Source organism: Halyomorpha halys, unplaced genomic scaffold, assembly GCF_000696795.3.
Source record: "Halyomorpha halys isolate HHAL.00 unplaced genomic scaffold, Hhal_1.1 Scaffold392.1, whole genome shotgun sequence".
Classification (NCBI taxonomy): domain Eukaryota; kingdom Metazoa; phylum Arthropoda; class Insecta; order Hemiptera; family Pentatomidae; genus Halyomorpha; species Halyomorpha halys.
This window is the reverse complement of record NW_027114089.1, coordinates 423734-436569: the sequence shown is the minus strand read 5'-3', so window position 1 is coordinate 436569 and position 12836 is coordinate 423734. Positions and strand designations below refer to the sequence as shown.

The 12836-nt window shown below is 31.3% G+C and overlaps 1 protein-coding gene across 4 annotated transcripts in view; it reads right to left on the bottom strand.

Annotated features, from left to right (window-relative positions):
- The window catches only part of LOC106682167 (phosphatidylcholine:ceramide cholinephosphotransferase 1), a 184228-nt gene extending 172004 nt beyond the window's left edge, over window positions 1-12224 (bottom strand). For all 4 annotated transcript variants that reach the window (XM_067051360.1, XM_067051356.1, XM_067051359.1 and 1 more), the window contains exons 1-2: window positions 12118-12224; window positions 11621-11864 (exon numbers count right to left, since the gene is read on the bottom strand). The gene's annotated coding sequence lies outside the window, so the exon portion shown is untranslated. The remainder of the gene's footprint in view (window positions 1-11620; window positions 11865-12117) is intronic.
- Between the last annotated feature and the right edge of the window lie 612 nt (window positions 12225-12836).

Below are 12836 nucleotides of genomic sequence, written 5' to 3'. Positions count from 1 at the left end.
AATGTTCTATGGTCTACGGGATTTTAATGAATATTTTGGAAGGCTTACATGGTTTGTAGGAGAGTTGAATCTGTTTCCAAAAGAAATTCGTCTGTTGACAAATTTACAGAATAATATTACCAAATACTGTTAAGGTTGTTTTACCAAAATGTAAAACATAGTTATAATGCAATAAGCAGCAAGAAGCATGCATTGTATATGTATGTAATCCAAAGCAATGTAGTAATAATTGAACATTTTATATTTATGCAATAAAATCATTTATTCCATAAATAAATATACCGTTTTATAGATAAAATTTTAGTTTAAAGGCCAAAGTCACAGTCCTCTGGAACTGATTCCGTACTTGCAAAATTTGACAATGAAAGCTAGTCGTGTTTCCAAATCCATGCATAGGTCCGAAAATGTACTGATAGGAAATGTACGACTGTCGCACTAAAATGCAAGCTGGACCTGGACTGATGTTAGTGTGACGCTGTTAAAAGTGTTTACAGAAGTTGACCATATCCCTGGTTTAGAACTAGTTATCATATAAAGTACTTTTGATCAGCCCCTTCTGACTGTCCGAAAATGTATAGAGCATGTACAGTTCCGGACAGTCAGATGTGGTTGTTGAAGCAGACATATGGTAACTTGTGGCATTGTAAAAGCCTTTATTTTAAAAATACAGACATATACAAAAAATTGTTTAATATTGATATCATAATCCTGCTTCCTATAGACCTATTAGCTTACTTCCAATTCTCTCAAAAAGTTTTGAAAAAATCCTCCTAAAACGTATCCCATCCATAGTTGAATTTGAGAGGTTTCCCGCACATCAATTTGGATTCCGCCCTAGGCACTCTACAATCCAACAAGGCCTCGGAATCGTTGACTATATCTCTTCAGCTCTTGAAAAGAAACAATACTGCTCGGGTGCCTTTCTGGACATAGGGTATGGCATGCCGGATTGCTTTTCAAGCTCAATCCCTATTACCTCAAACCTTATTCTCCCCTCCTACCTCTCAAATCGCTCCTTTCGAGTTCACAGTAGTTCTGAATACTCGAATATCCATCCGATCGAGGCAGAGGTTCCTCAAGGCAGTGCCTTGGGTCCTATCCTCTACATCCTCTTCACTGCTGACATTTTCAACACTCCCGATACGTTCTTGGCAACATTTCCTGACGAAACAACCATTCTATCCTCCCATCCTGATCTTTTAACAACCTCATCTAATCTCCAAACACACCTCACCGTGATTGAGCAATGGTGGATAAAAGTAAATGAATAGAAATGCATCCATATGCCTTTCACCCTCCGCCACAGCTTCTGTCCACCTATTATTTTTAATAACATACTTTTACCAAGATCCAACACGGTGTGATATCTTGGATTCATAGTAGACAAAAGACTCACCTGGAACCAACAAGAGCTAAACAGACAATTTTACCGACAACTCAGTAGGACCTCCAATCTCTCAATAGAAAACAAACTGCTAATTTATAAGACTATCCTAAGACCTATCTGGACCTACGGACTTGAACTTTGGGGAACAGCTAAACCGCTGAATATCAAACGTATACAATCCTTTCAATCCAAAATCCTTAGAACCATAGATAGTTAATGAACCCTTTTACATTTCCAACAGAACACTACAGCATGACCTTCATATCCCTTTTGTCCTTGACCTCATACCAACCAAATTCTCAAAATTCCTTATAAACCTTTCAAACCATTCTAATCCTTTGGTTCAATCCTTATCTAGTTCCACCTATCCATACAATCCACCTCGAAGGTTGGAACGGCAGTGGCCAAGAGACTTTTTGTAAAATAAAAATGGGCAATTAGAGTTCTGGCAATGGTCAGATTCTCCACTCAAGTTGAGTGTTTGTGGCTTTAGAGCACTTGCTTAGCCTCCACTGGGTCATTACCAATGATGCGGCGAGAGGGATGCGCTGAACAATTAACAATTGACATTTATAAGGTATCTTCCGTAACTGGCATATACAAAAAATCAACATCGATGTACTTTGCCTTACTTTGTTTAAAGGAAGAATACGGAGGCGATGGCATGTTATGTACAATTACTATCTACAGACTACAATATACAATTTGTCTCTTAGAATGTCCTCTGACAACTCAAGTTAGACTTTTCTTCCAGAATCTAGAACCTAGAATGATCTTATATCTAACATAAGGAGATATTTATGTGCAGTATGATAAGATGGGGATAATTTAAAACTAGAGGAGGTGATTTCTATGCGAGAGGTTTGAAAGTAAGTTCAAATGCAAGCAACAGAGAAAGAGTCTCTTAGAACCAAATTGTCAACTTGCTGAACATCCTAGAAGATGCAACAACATGCTATTTCATTTTATAATCCTAAACTGTTCAAATCTAATCTTCCTTTTATGTTCACATTTCAGAGTAACCTTCCCTATAGGTTTAAATGAGTCATCACAACTCTCTAATATATGATGTTTGCATTTCGGTATTTACAAAATTCAACAAAGATGGTAGTATGAGATGTACTTTGCCTCACTTTGTTTGAAGGGAGAATACAGAGGCAATGGTATGTTATGCACAATTACTATTTACAGACTACAATATAAATTTTTTCTCTTGGAATGTCTTCTGACAACTCAAATTAGACATTTCTTCTAGCATCTAGAAACTAGAATGATCTTATCTCGTAACATGAGGAGATATTTATGCACACTACTTTCAAACTAGAGGAGGAGATTTCTATGAGGGAGGTTTGAAAGTAAGGTCCAATGCAAGCAACAGTGAAAGAATCTCTCTCTTAGAACCAGTATTTTAATGTGATATTTATATAGGAAGTGACATATTTCCATCTGAGAGTGAAAAAGAGAAAGCAAGCCATAACCTTGCATTTGGAATGTCTTTTTTACATGTCACTAACAATAGATTCCCTATCCCTTCGATGTTACCCTTTCGTAAGGCCAATTACAAAAGACACTTTATAAATGCCAATTTTTAATTTTTTTTTACTACACTTTGTGATATAAATAAAAGTATACGTCTTTATTATTCAAATGAAGGCTTTTGCTAAGTTACAAGTTACTATAGGTCTGTTTCAACAACTACATCTGACTGTCCGGAACTACGGAGCATGCTCTATACATTTTCGGAGAGTTAGAAGTGGCTGTTAAAATACGAAAATATTTTATATGATAACTGTTTCTTATGCCGTAAGCTTATAGAGTACGAATGCCCGTAGCAGCTCAATTCGGTCATCACCTCATTCCTCAAGAACAGAAGTCTCTCCGTACAAATTCAAGTTCTTTGAAATTCTCTCCGTACATCCTATTTCGAGATGTAGCCAATTTCTAGATAAAAATAAAACCCTACTACACAAGCTCTGTTAAATACAAAACTACAGTTGAAGTAGGGGCTTTGGAAAAAAACCATTCCAGTCATTAAAGTTTTGCTAGTGATTTTTTGTGATATATTCATTGTAACAACACACTTTTTTTGCCAGATATAAATTATGAGAACGAACCCTACACATAAACGCGTGTGATTATTACTTTAAAATCAGGATCATTTTTTTAATATAACACAGATTAAACAAATCCAGCCTTCTGAGATAGCTTCTATAAGATTACCTATAACTCTTTTGCTCTATGAGGTTCTCCTCCAGTTTTGAATCACTTAAATGGTGAAACACCCAATACTGGTTCTTCAAGTTCGATTAGCATAAAAATTAAACAACATAACAAAAGGATTTAGACGATAATCAAACAACGTAATTTTAGAACGATAAAAGATCATAAGAAAGCTCTGAATTAAATATATAATAGCTACAGAAGTAAAATAGATGTAAACAATCAGTTTTATGTTGAGGGAATAAATGAAACATTTGATGACAATACTTTTAACGAGCTCAGGAAAATAAAAGTTCTTATTTATAACAAAAAAAAACCAAATAGTCTTAAACACTTCTTTATTAATTTTTTACTAAGTAAGAATAACGTAGGAAATTTAATTTTTCAAAATATTTTTTAGAATTAATTTATAATGAATGTAATTAAAATTTTTCATGTGGTAGATCCTTGAAAATGCCGGAATCTCCGAAACGTAAGAGTGTAAAAATAACAGAGAAGTGCTAGGAACTATATAGATTTTTTTTGTTATAACTAATAAATAGATTTGTGTCAAACATGAATTTTCATAATATATAAATATAAGTTATTGTTAAGTAGGTACTACCACATGCTCCTTCGTAAATGGTTAGCCATTTACTACAAAATAACCTTTATTCATAAACTTTTTCGAATTTTTACAAAAATAATCAAATATAAACTAAGAAATATTTATACGAATATTGAATAAAAAGTAGTGGAAGAATTATAACAAATCAGGCACTAGTTACCACAAAAATAAGTTGGGTCTATCTTTTCTGATATTATGTCTACATAGATGAAAAATTCAACAGATACTAACTCTTCAATAATAATGAGATATAAAATCATTCTGGACCAAATTATTCGCATATTTATTTATAATTTTTTGTTATATTAAAATTTCGGACGAAACAAACTATTGCCTTAAATATATTTATAGTAGGTGTATTCATGATGTGTTAAATGTAAAATGTTATAAGTAGAGTATTATGAGCAGCCCTATTTAAATGTAAAATACATAAGATCTCCTAGCGGATTTTCTGAGCAACATGTTTTATAACCTTTCCTCCCAAAACTTTATGTCAATGTTTAATTCTATGTTTTGTTTCATTATTATTATTGTTATCCATTGCTTTATTAGTTATAAAAACATCCAAAACAATACTAACACAATCAAAACCAAAACTACGAGCAAGTAACCTAATACAACAAATAAAACGGTGACAAGCTCAGCTGGTCTGTTTCGTGACGTCATTCTCCATTTAACAGACCTAGTAACAGACTCTCAACAATGGTATATGTTATATTGTTTTGACATGGCAAAGGAAGGAATTATTTCTCCATTTAACATGAGTTTTTCCATTTGACACGCTTTAACATGTTAAACTAAAGATCATGAATACCCTCAGTATCATGATTCATGGTGAAAAAGAAAAAGATCAATTTTGAGTCAACAGGGGCGAGAATTCGAATCCGGCCAGGTCAGGTTGAAATTTATTTCATGACGGACCCACAAGATCATTTCCCATTCTGGCTAAAATAGATAAGTTAGAATTAACAAAACCCGTCCTTTTTACCTTTTTTTTTGGAATACATAAGGAAATAAACCCCAAATAACCAATAACCTTGAAAATATCTAACTCGTAAAAATATTTAAGTATTCTATTCGGTTTTTATTTGTTTTTTTTTTTACTTTCCTAGCGCTCCTAAGTTAGGAAAGAAATGTATTTGGGCCAAATTTACGATGTTAAATTATCAGCGATCCTGCGTGTTTCAGAACCCCTGACGTCCAAAACACGCGCTTTCAGCAATGTGTCCAAGGTTTTTTTAATAATTTTTTTTATTCAAAAATGATTAATGATTCAAAAACTATAGACCTCTTAAAAGGTTCCAAATGCTAGTTTGAAAGACAGTAATTTGTCTACAATGCTAAATTAATAAAAATACGTAACTGTACAATTTTAGCAAAGATATAGCAAATGACGCTTGTTTTGCACTTCGAAGTAAGACAATTTGGGTGTGAGAGGACACAATAGATATTTAAATTATATTATTTTATTGGATAATATTACATTCTGTCATGTATTTACAGATATGTAAGTGATATGATAAAAGAAATAAGAAATAGAAGAAAAAATAATAATACAAAAAAAAGTAACAAAATAGTAAAATAACATTTTAAACACAATCATTCCTATTTACAATATTCACATTTGACGTGGTGAACTCCAAACCTAGCTTTTCCTTTTGCTCCTCTCTCAACCGCATCACTAGTATTAAAAGCCAGTGGAGGAAGAGTAAGGGCGCTAGACGCAGACGCTCAGGGCTACAGTGTAGATTCTGGCCATTGCCGGAACTCCAATATAATTATTTACGATAGGTCTCAGGGCCATTGCTGTTTCAACTTTCGCTGAGGACTGTAGGGATAGGTATTGCTAAATAGGATTTGCGCCAGAGGATTCGGATGACGCCAGTTTCTCGAGGAATATAGTAAATTTGGATGTAACCATGTTTGATACTAATGGGATATGAAAGGTATTGTTGAGTACATAGTAAGGAGCATTGATTCGAAGGACTTTACACTGAATTGAACGCGTCTGATAATAGAGTTTTTAGCTGTCCACCACAGTTCTAGTCCATAAGTCCTGATAGGTTCTATTATACAACAGATCTTTAATTACACAAAATATATTTTATCCTATTATATTTGTCTAGTCACCAAAATTATATCTCAACTAAAACATACACACAAATATAATAAATGAAAAAAAAATTAATATTGATCGTAGTTCACAAGCACGCACATAAAATGGATTAACTCATCTTTCATTGAAGGTAATAGCCAAACAAAATATTGCAACTTCCTTGATTACTATATTCACGGCCTTAGATTTTACCAAATCTTTATCAGAATTATTATCTAAAGGATAAACGGAGGTAGAGAAAACAAGTTTCATGACAAAGCAGAAAATCGCAGATGTTGTCAAAAGTATAAGATTAAGATCACAACCGAAATACATTAAACATTTAACTCTATACCTACAACAGTATACCTGGGTATCTCACGAGGCCGTAATATGACAATCCAAAGAACGTACACTACCTTCACAGGAATTCCAAAGAATCCCTTCATCCAGTTTGGATTCCGCTCAGGACATTCCACAGCTCAACAAGGTCTTCGTGTTGTCAACCATATATTGTGTGAATTTCCCAAATATCATCAAGTTAAGATCGGTGTTCCACAAGGCAGTGAGGAAGGCTTGTGCACTACATTTCCTTCATCACTGACATTCCGATAACACCATCCTATTACCCACTCGAATCCTGAAATAGCATCCTTAAACCAACTAAGGAACCTCTATCTGATTAGAGAGTGGTGTAATAATCGGCGTTTCAATACTAAAAAACTTTATTCACTAGATCAGTTAGTATTCTTTTGAGTACCTCCAGGTACGTCAATACTCAAATAAAATTTTAAGTAATAACAGTAAAACCTTACCTTGTTCATCAGAGTTTAACTGGATTGTACAAAAGTTTGAATAGAAGAGTTTTAAATGTGCATAAAGAAAGAACATTACAGATTTAACAACTTTTACATAATAGAACAAACAAAACTATTAAAGTAAATGAAAAAATAGTCTTTTCATCGGTTCAAATTATCTTAAAATGACGTCTAATAAGTGTTTTTTTATCTCTGTAAAATCCTAAATCCTTTCGTTAATTTTTCACAAATATTTGTTACAAAAATTACTTAAAGGTTTCAATCTAACTTAGTACATTATTTTTTAAAAAATAATAAGAAGTATAACTTACTATTAATAACAGTAAATTTTATAATCAATAATAAATATAATTGATAAAACTCATTTCCTATCAAACCAGTGCAGCAACTTTTTTTTCCAAGCAACTGACCTTTTAATACTTGCTTATGGCAGGTAATTTGGTTACGTAAGCAAATTTTTACAAAACTGTTTGAATAATCGAAGAGATCTAACCGAATTATACAAGACCTTGTAGGTTCCGTTCCTTGAAAAGTGACCCAAGTCATCAACAAAAATTTTTATGAACAAATAAATCCGTATTTCGTAGACTGTAACTTATCTACTAAGTCTTTTATACTTATGTACATTTTTTACATTCTGATTTTTATAACAGCTTCATTCGAAAGAAATTCAATTTGTTTTTTCAAGCACTGAAATTATGAACTTACTAGACGTAAAACGGTCCCAGGTATAAACTCTAAAACGACTTTAAGGAGGGACTGCCAGTATATACCAAATATAGAACACTAAATAATGATACTATCAGTATAAAACTAAACCCACAATTAATGGAGCGTTTAGATGAAGCAAGTAACGAGCGGGGATCTAAAATGAAAATAGGCCATTACTATCCATCTTGCGGGCGTGGCCACTACTTTTGCACAATCTTCCTAACCAGATCTGACCTCGTTAGTCCATTCTATCAAGCACTAAAGCGACAATAGCAGCATTATTTCCATTAGGTTAGAGTATAAATGTAATTAACAATTAATTGTGCGGTTAATGTGACAAATCTACAAAAAGGATAGGCTACCACATAAAAATAATGCGTAGTTGAGGAAAAATCAAAAGATTCCAAGGAGATAGAAATGCAATAGTAGTAATCACGAAATTAGGTGGTTCAGAAAAATTGAGGTAATGCCAACCTAATCTCCACCATGAAAGGTTAGGAATTTTTATGAGTTGTTTTACAATTCCTTTAAGTAAAATATTAAATTAAATCCTATGAATAGACAGAGAAGCAGTACTTTGTAAAGAAGCATTGTTACTAGACCAATGGTTGTACAAGGAGGTGATTTTGTCAAAACCATGCTTGACCACCATATTTAATCCCACTTAATAAGACTGGGTGGACCTCAGAGGGCTTCCTAAACCACAAACTCAACAGCTACAGTGAAACAGATAATAATTATCTACTACAGCCAGATTCAAAACAGCGTTCTTGGAGTTAGTAGTTCATTGCCTTAACAATGAGCTACCCACTCCCTTAGTAAAACACGGAATGTTTAAAGCAATTAATAAGAGCACTTTTGGAAATTATTCCTTCTCATTAATTGTTTAAAGAAATTATTGGAGTATAAAGAGTTAATTCATAGTCATTAAAAACTATGATGATGTTTGTGGCACAACATTAATATATTAATATCATAATTTCAAGAGTTTCTAAAAATTTATCTTATATTACAGTTTATCTAGCATTATTTTCTAGATCTACAACAGCATAACAGTAAGACACTTGTTAAAATGAAATCATCATCGAAAAATAAGCTTCAACATAAAATAAATACTTAGGATAAATTTTTAAGCATCAATAAAGGATTTATGTTATATGAATATAGTGATACAGTAAATTAAAAAAAACTTCTCTTAAGGTAAATTTGTACATTATTACAAAATTATTATTCACCATCTGACCCAATTTTAAAACTGTCATATATACTTTTACAAAGTATAATGTCTTCAAGTTCAAAACAAAAACAAAAAATAAAACTAATAAGTAGATAAATTCTCAAAGAAATTGAGGAACAGAATTAATTTATGAAACAAAAACATTCCAATAAACTCTGAATATTAAAATTTCTTTAAATATTCCATGTTAAATCAATTCTGATACGTACATCTTTTATAAGTCTGTTGGAATTCGAAAAGGTAGCATACTGATACCTTTCTACCTATCCTAATATCACCCTCACACCTTTTTATTAGTTAAGAATAATCTATTATTCGCATTCCAAACTATTCCTTCACTTATTACAAACCTTGCAGGTTGGTACTAAAATTGGAGGATGATAATTTTAATAAATACTTTTATCGTTCATCGTAAACCTACAACTTCCTGTGCTATAGTATTTTTAATAATATACTTATCACTGTTCTAGACACAAGTATTGAATCAAAGTTAAAAAAAGAAACTATTTGTTTAAAATTATTTCAAGAACTACTAAAAAATGCACTCAATTTTCAATTAATTGCAAAAGGTTCATTTCTATGATAATCAAAAATTTTCTAATAAATCTGTCGTTCCCTGATATCTCATGATTGGTCGTATTTAACATTTTAAATAATTTTAGTTAGATAGTTTAAAACTTGTTACCTGACTAATTATGTATCAGTACAACTATTTTTTTTATCATTAATATGCTGATTTTAAAGATGTACATCGAGTGAAAATATAGAAAGGATGAGTTGTAACAAATGTCTCTGATGTGGTATAAACTTTTATGAGGTTGATCCTACTACCACACTGAAAACTTTATTCAAGAAATTTTCCATAGATTTTTTGTTTTCATTTTCAAACATGTTTGAAATTCAAAACAGGACTTAAAGGAAAAATGTTTTGAATAAAATTAGAATTATTGTATAAACAGTTTATAGGGATTTTTTCATATAAACAACAGGTTGACTTATGAAAACTCCACCAACCAGCTCATTCTGCATTTAGCTTATTGAATACAATACATTGCAATTAATCATTATAGAATAAAGTAAAATGAAAAATAATATTGTAGAACAAGAAAAAGAAGCTCATGTGGCCAAATCATGAGGTTGACTTTCATTTAAGCTCGAGAAAGGGATGGCGAGAAAATAAACTGGACTTCCAACTACCATATTACCATTCAAATAAAAAAAGGCTCTAAAACTTCCACCAACAAACTTTCTATATTATATTTAAGAAGAACTGTTATATTGAACATAGCACATTGGAATTAATCATTAAAAATAAAGTAAAATTAAAAAACAATATTAAAGAACGGTTGACTTTCATTTCAGCTCGAGAAAGGGGTGGCCAAACAATGAACTGAACTTCCAGCAATCACATTACCGTTCAAATGACATAAGGCTTCAGGTTCTGAAAATTCTTATGGGATAAACCTACAAATCAAACACCTGTCATGTCTCGTCAAATTCTTAAAGAGAAAAAGGCACTTCAACATGATGTTGACCATGTTAAATCACCTCCTGGTATAACATTAGTAAGAATCAGATCTCACATATTACGTAGTGAGCTTTAGTCAGTAAATACGAGTCAGTAATATGGCTGATTATTAATTTTTTTTTTTTGAGTGTCTAAAAAAAACAGATAAAACAATACGAATAACTTATATTCAAAACACTTTAACAATTTTAACAAGAAACACCATAATTCGAAATACTTATCAACTGATAATTATTTTTTAACAAACCATAATTGAAAATTGAACATGAAGCAATAGACAAGACATTTAATTACATTGAAACATAAAATTAGTAACAGTCCAATAGCTCTTGCAGTTAAATTATAGGGACTATACTATCTAGGACAGTATTAGATAAATAAATGGATAACTCAACTCTTTCAGGTCCTTTCAATTCCAAACAAAAATAATTAGAACAATAAACAACCATCTTTTATAAAAAAATTCTACAGCAGACACAAATGTAATACATATCAATTACTAATCCTAAATTAGACAAGGAAATACAGCATTCAATTAGCATTAGAATTAACCATTACAGTTATAAAAAAAAAATCAAACCAATAAACATTAAATTTTAATGTTAGTCTACCTACATCAAATTAGCTTATAGACCACTTCTGTAACAGCCTGTAGAAATACAATCTGAATTAATAGTATCCTGCATTATTAGAATAGTTGTCCCTAACTTTTGGTAGATGGAAGTTATGAAAGTCATAAATAGATATCTATGAGGAAGACAGTTCCAATGACTTAACAAATTAGTAGCCACTAGACCACAAAAGATCTTCCAACATTTGAATCGAAATATTTAAAATTTATCACGAAATGATAAGAGCAGATTTATACAAATGATACCTGATACATATTTCTTTATCAGACTTCATAAATTAAACTTATTTTATCAACTAAACAAAATACAAACACATGAAACTGGAAAAGGGATCATATGGAAATGTCTTATCTACAAAAAAATAAATGATAATGAGAAATCTTACCCAGTAGATATAACAAAGCATGTCGGTCGAACAGGAGGAAACGTTGTGTCTGTAATGATGTCTTCTCAAAGTAAAACTTTCTGTCATTGGTCGTGGTCACAATACTTTTTTATAATCACACTCATTAATAACAAAAGAAAAATAACACCTATTGTTTATTTACTCACTCAAGTCCTAATTTAAATTTCAAAATATTCTTCTAATTCATTACTTCATTTCACCTGAACCACTTGACACCAAAGTTCTGAAACAAAAATAAGGAATGTAAACAATGTTAACTATCATATCAACTCCTAAAATTCAAAATAAGATAAGATTTGACTAATTGGCTATCATCCTTACAGAATGTTATTGATTATTCTTGAAAATTTACTACAGATTGGTAAAATACATTTACCATAAATACTTAAAAAAATAATAAATGGTCTGTAATTAAACGTAAAAGAAGACGAGATTTAAAATAATTGATAATACATGAAATTGAATAAAATACTAACGTAGAAATTTATTGTACACTCTAATTTAACTATTCAGATGTAATTCAATCACAGAAAAATTGGACAACACACTGGTCAAACACAACCTTGTAACAAATAACTTGCGATGAAACCTGCTCATAGTGTATTTTTATTGTCAGATCATGAAAGCTGTACAAATACTTTATAGAAATCATAAAATATCAAACTTAAATTAATTTTATTAACATGGCTAATTCAAATTTAATAATTAAATTTTATTTTTGAATATTCATGAATAATTGTTTACCTTTTACCGATAAACTCAGAGCTAGTAAAGATTTAATTTTTCATTATTTTTGAAGATTAGTAATCTTCATATTCTTGTTCACGTTTTGAAAAATCCACTAAAAAATAATAATTTATTTATTTAGTGTTTACAAGAGTTCAATAAACTTTTCCAGGCGACGATAACCCCCATCCATTTTCGAACAAGTTGCTATGAAGTAGAAGATAACTGAATTAACCATCTTGGGATTTCAACACTTCTTTGTAGGACTTTATAATGTAATACCCAATATCTAAGAAATCTTAGATCCATTGGGTATTGCTTTGTAACGAGTAGGTTCGTTTAGACTTGAATAATCCTTAATTCTGTACTAGCTTATAAACCTAATTATACAAGCGTACAACCATGCACCCCTCCCGTTGTCAAATGAAAACATTTTTTATCTTGAAAACGTTTTTCTACTACATAAAAA